This window comes from Carex rostrata, chromosome 8 (assembly GCF_964058835.1).
Source record: "Carex rostrata chromosome 8, lpCarRost1.2, whole genome shotgun sequence".
Lineage (NCBI taxonomy): Eukaryota > Viridiplantae > Streptophyta > Magnoliopsida > Poales > Cyperaceae > Carex > Carex rostrata.
In genome coordinates, this window is record NC_135925.1 from 4,338,499 (window position 1) to 4,344,352 (window position 5,854).

Consider the following 5,854-nt stretch of genomic DNA (forward strand, 5'->3'; position numbering starts at 1 on the left):
TGTAAAATGCCTCATTATCTTGGCAAGTAGAGACACTACAAGAGTGCTCCAAACACCTTCAATTGGAGTGTTTTATTATGTTTGTAAATGCCCTATTATCTTGACATATAGACATTACTTTAGTTGTCCAAACACCATCAATTGGAGTGTCGTATTAGGGTCGTAAATTCCCTATTATCTTGCCATATAGAGTTCCTATTAGAGTGCTCCAAACTCCATCAATTGAAGTATTGTATTAAGGTTGTATAGGCCCTATTATATTGTCATATAGAGACACTGCTAGAGTGCTCCAAACACTTTCAATTGGAGTGTTGTATTAGGGTTGCAAATGCCCTATTATCTTGCAATATAGAGTCCCTACTAGAGTGCACCAAACAAATTCAATTGCAGTGTTGTATTAGGGTTGTAAATATCCTATTATCTTGCCATATAGAGACATTACTAGAGTGCTCCAAACACCTTCAATTGGGGTGTTGTATTAGGGTTGTAAATGCCCTATTATTTTGCTGTATTGAGACATTACTGGAGTGCTCCAAATGCGTTCAATTAGAGTGTTGTATTAGGGTTGTAAATGCCCTATTATCTTGCCAATTGAAGACATTGCTAGAGTGCTCCAAACACCATCAATTAGAGTGTTGTATTACAGCTATAAATGGCCTATTATCTTGCCATTTGGAGATATTGCTAGAGTGCTCCAAACACCATGAATTGGAGTGTTGTGTTAAGGTTGTAAATACCCTATTCTCTTGCCATATAGAGACACTACTCGAGTGCTCCAAACACCATCAATTGGAGTGTTGTATTACAGTTGTAAATGCACTATTATCTTGCCATATAGAGACACTACTAGAGTGCTCCAAACACCTTGTGTTGTATTAGGGTTGTAAATGCCCTATTATTTTGCTGTATTGAGACATTACTAGAGTGCTCCAAATGTGTTCAATTGGAGTGTTGTTAGGGTTGTAAATACCCTATTATATTGCCATTTGGAGACAAAGTGCTCCAAACACCATCAATTGGAGTGTTGTATTACGGTTGAAAAGACCCTATTATCTTGTAATTTGGAGGCATTGCTAGAGTGCTCCAAACACCATGAATTGGGGTATTGTGTTAATGTTGTAAATACCCTATTATCTTGCCATATAGAGACACTACTCGAGTGCTCCAAACACCATCAATTGGAGTGTTGTATTAGGGTCGTAAATGCCCTATTATCTTGCCATTTGGATACATTGCTAGAGTGCTCCAAACACCATCAATTGGAGTGTTGTGTTAAGGTTGTAAATGCCCTATTATCTGGGTATATAGAGACACTACTCGAGTGCTCCATACGCCTTCAATTGGAGTGTTGTATTAGGGTTGTAAATGCCCAACTAATTTGCACTATAAAGACACAACTAGAGTGCTCCAAACAACTTCAATTGGGGTGTTGTATTAGGGTGGTAAATGCCCTATTATTTTGATGTATTGAGACATTACTAGAGTGCTCCGAACGCGTTCAATTGGAGTGTTGTATTAGGGTTGTAAATGCCTATTATCTTGCCATTTGGAGACATTGCTAGAGTGCTCCAAACACCATCAATTGGAGTGTTGTATTACAGTTGTAAATGCCCTATTATCTTGCTAGAGTGCTCCAAACACCTTCAATTGGGGTGTTGTATTGGGGTTGCAAATGCCCTATTACCTTGCTATATAGGGTTCCTATTAGAGTGCTCCAAACAACTTCAATTGGAGTGTTGTATTGGGGTTGCAAATGCCCTATTATCTTGCTATATAAAGTCCCTATTAGAGTGCTCCAAACACCTTCAATTGGAGTGTTGTATTAAGGTTGTAAATGCCCTATTATCTTTCTATATAGAGTCCCTATTAGAGTGCTCCAAACACCACAAATTGGAGTGTTGTGTTAAGGTTGTACATACCCTATAATCCTGCCAGATAGAGACACTAATCGAGTACTCCAAACACCATCAATTGGAGTGTTGTATTAGGGTTGTAAATGCCTTATTATCTTGCTATTTGGAGACATTGCTAGAGTGCTCCCAACACCATCAATTGGAGTGTTGTGTTAAGATTGTAAATGCCCTATTATCTTGTTATGTAGAGACACCACTCGAGTGCTCCAAACGCATTCAATTGGAGTGTTGTATTAGGGTTGTAAATGCCCTATTATCTTGCCGTGTTGAGATATTACTAGAGTGCTCCAAACGCGTTCAATTGGAGTGCTGTATTAGGGTTGTAAATGCCCTATTATCTTGCCATTTGGAGACATTACTAGGGTGCTCCAAACAGCATCAATTGGATTGTTGTATTAGGGTTGTAAATGCCCTATTATCTTGCCATTTGGAGACATTGCTAGAGTGCTCCAAACAATATCAATTGGATTGTTGTATTAGGGTTGTAAATGCCCTATTATCTTGCCATTTGGAGACATTGCTAGAGTTCTCCAAACACCAACAATTGGAGTGTTGTATTACAGTTGTAAATGCCCTATTATCTTGCCATATAGATACACTACTAGAGTGCTCCAAACACCTTCAATTGGGGTGTTGTATTATGATTGTAAATGCCCTATTATCTTGCTGTATTGAGACATTACTAGAGTGCTCCAAACGCGTTCAATTGGAGTGTTGTATTAGGGTTGTAAATGCCCTATTATCTTGCCATTTGGAGACACTGCTAGAGTGGTCCAAACACCATCAATTGGAGTGTTGTATTACAGTTGTAAATGCCCTATTATCTTGCCATATAGAGACACTACTAGAGTGCTCCAAACACTTTCAATTGGGGTGTTGTATTGGGGTTGCAAATGATCTATTACCTTGCTATATAGAGTCCCTATTAGAGTGCTCCAAACAATTTCAATTGGAGTGTTGTATAGGGGTTGCAAATGCACTATTATCTTGTTATATAGAGTCCCTATTAGAGTGCTCCAAACACCTTCTATTGGAGTGTTGCATTAGGGTTGTAAATGCCCTATTATCTTGCTGGATTGAGACATTACTAGAGTGCTCCAAACGCGTTCAATTGGAGTGTTCTATTAGGGTTGTAAATGCCCTATTATCTTGCAATTTGGAGACATTGCTAGAGTGCTCCAAACACAATCAATTGGATTGTTGTATTAGGGTTGTAAATAGCCTATTATCTTTCCATTTGGAGATGTTGCTAGAGTGCTCCAAACACCATCAATTGGAGTGTTGTATTACAGTTGAAAATGCCCTATTATCTTGCCATATAGGGACACTACTAGAGTGCTCCAAACACCTTCAATTGGGGTCTTGTATTGGGGTTGCAAATGTCCTATTATCTTGCTATATAAAGTCTCTATTAGAGTGCTCCAAACACCTTCAATTGCAGTGTTGTATTAGGGTTGTAAATGCCCTATTATGCCATTTGGAGACATTGTTAGAGTGCTTCAAACACCATCAATTGGAGTGTTGTATTAGGGTTGTGAATGCCCTATTATCTTGCCATTTGGAGACACTACTAGAGTGCTCCAAACACCTTCAATTGGGGTGTTGTATTGGGGTTGCAAATGCCCTATTACCTTGCTATATAGAGTCCCCATTAGAGTGCTCCAAACAATTTCAATTGGAGTGCTGTATTGGGGTTGAAAATGCCCTATTATCTAGCTATATAGAGTCCCTCTTAGAGTGCTCCAACCACGTTCAATTGGAGTATTGTATTAAGGTTGTAAATGCCCTATTATCTTTCTATATAGAGTCCCTATTAGAGTGCTCCAAACACAACAAATTGGATTTTTGTGTTAAGGTTGTAGATACCCTTTAATCTTGCCAGATAGAGACACTACTCGAGTGCTCCAAACACCATCAATTGGAGTGTTGTATTAGGGTTGTAAATTATCTTGCCATTTGGACACATTGCTAGAGTGCTCCAAACACCATCAATTGGAGTGTTGTATTAGGGTTCTAAATTATCTTGCCATTTGCCCTATTAACTTGTTAAGTAGAGACCCTACTCGAGTGCTCCAAACGCCTTCAATTGGAGTGTTGTATTAGGGTTGTAAATGCCCTATTATCTTGCCGTGTTGAGATATTACTAGAGTGCTCCAAACGCGTTCAATTGGAGTGCTGTATTAGGGTTGTAAATGCCCTATTATCTTGCAATATAGAGTCCCTACTGGAGTGCTCCAAACACATTCAACTGGAGTGCTGTATTAGGGTTGTAAAAGCACAATTATCTTGCCATATAGAGACATTGCTAGAGTGCTCCAAACACCATCAATTGGATCGTTGTGTTAAGGTTGTAAATGCCCAATTAACTTGTTATGTAGAGACCCTACTCGAGTGCTCGAAACGCCTTCAATTGGAGTGTTGTATTAGGGTTGTAAATGCCCTATTATCTTGCTTTGTTGAGATATTACTAGAGTGCTCCAAACGCGTTCAATTGGAGGGCTGTATTAGGGTTGTAAATGCCCTATTATCTTGCAATATAGAGTCCCTACTGGAGTGCTCCAAACACATTCAACTGGAGTGCTGTATTAGGGTTGTAAATGCACAAATATCTTGCCATATAGAGACACTACTAGATTGCTCCAAACACCTGCAATTGGGGTGTTGTATTGGGGTTGCAAATGCCCTATTATATTGCTATATAGAGTCCCTATTAGAGTGCTCCAAACACCTTCAATTGGAGTGTTGCATTAGGGTTGTAAATGCCCAGTTATTTTGCTGTATTGAGACATTACTAGAGTGCTCCAAACGCTTTCAATTGGAGTGTTGTATTAGGGTTGTAAATGCACTGTTATCTTGCCATTTGGAGACATTGCTAGAGTGCTCCAAACACCATCAATTGGATTGTTGCATTAGGGTTGTAAATGCCCTATTATCTTTCCATTTGGAGACGTTGCTAGAGTGCTCCAAACACCATCAATTGGAGTGTTGTATTACCGTTGTAAATGCCCTATTATCTTGCCATATAGATACACTACTAGATTGCTCCAAACACCTTCATTTGGGGTGTTGTATTGGGGTTGCAAATGCCCTATTATCTTGCTATATGGAGTCTCTATTAGAGTGGTCCAAACACCATCAATTGGAGTGTTGTATTAGGGTTGTAAATGCCCAGTTATCTTGCAATATAGAGTCCCTACTAGAGTGCTCCAAACACGTTCAACTGGAGTGCTGTATTAGGGTCGTAAATGCACAATTATCTTGCCATATATAGACATTACTAGAGTGCTCCAAACACCTTCAATTGGAGTGTTGTATTAGGGATGTAAATGCCCTATTATCTTGCCATTTGGAGACATTGCTAGAGTGCTCCAAACACCATCAATTGGCGTGTTGTATTAAGGTTCTAAATGCCCTATTATCTTGCCATATAGAGACACTTCTAGAGTGCTTCAAACGTGTTCATTTGGGGTGTTGTATTAGAGTTGCAAATGCCCTATTATCTTGCAATATAGAGTCCCTACTAGAGTGCTCCAAACAGATTCAACTAGAGTGTTGTATTAGGCTTGTAAATGCACCATTATATTGCTGTATTGAGACATTACTAGAGTGCTCCAAACACCTTCAATTGGAGTGCTGTATTAAATGTTGTAAATGCCCTATTATCTTGCCATTTGGAGACATTGCTAGGGTGCTCAAAACACCATCAATTGGAGTGATGTATTAGGGTTGTAAATGCCCTATTATCTCGCCATTTGGAGACACTACTCGAGTGCTTCAAACACCATCAATTGGAGTGTTTTATTAAGGTTGTAAATGCCCTATTATCTTGCCATATAGAGACACTACTAGAGTGCTCCAAACACCTTCAATTGGGGTGTTGTATTAGGGTTGTAAATGCCTTTTTATTTTGCTGTATTGAGACATTACTGGAGTGCTCCAAA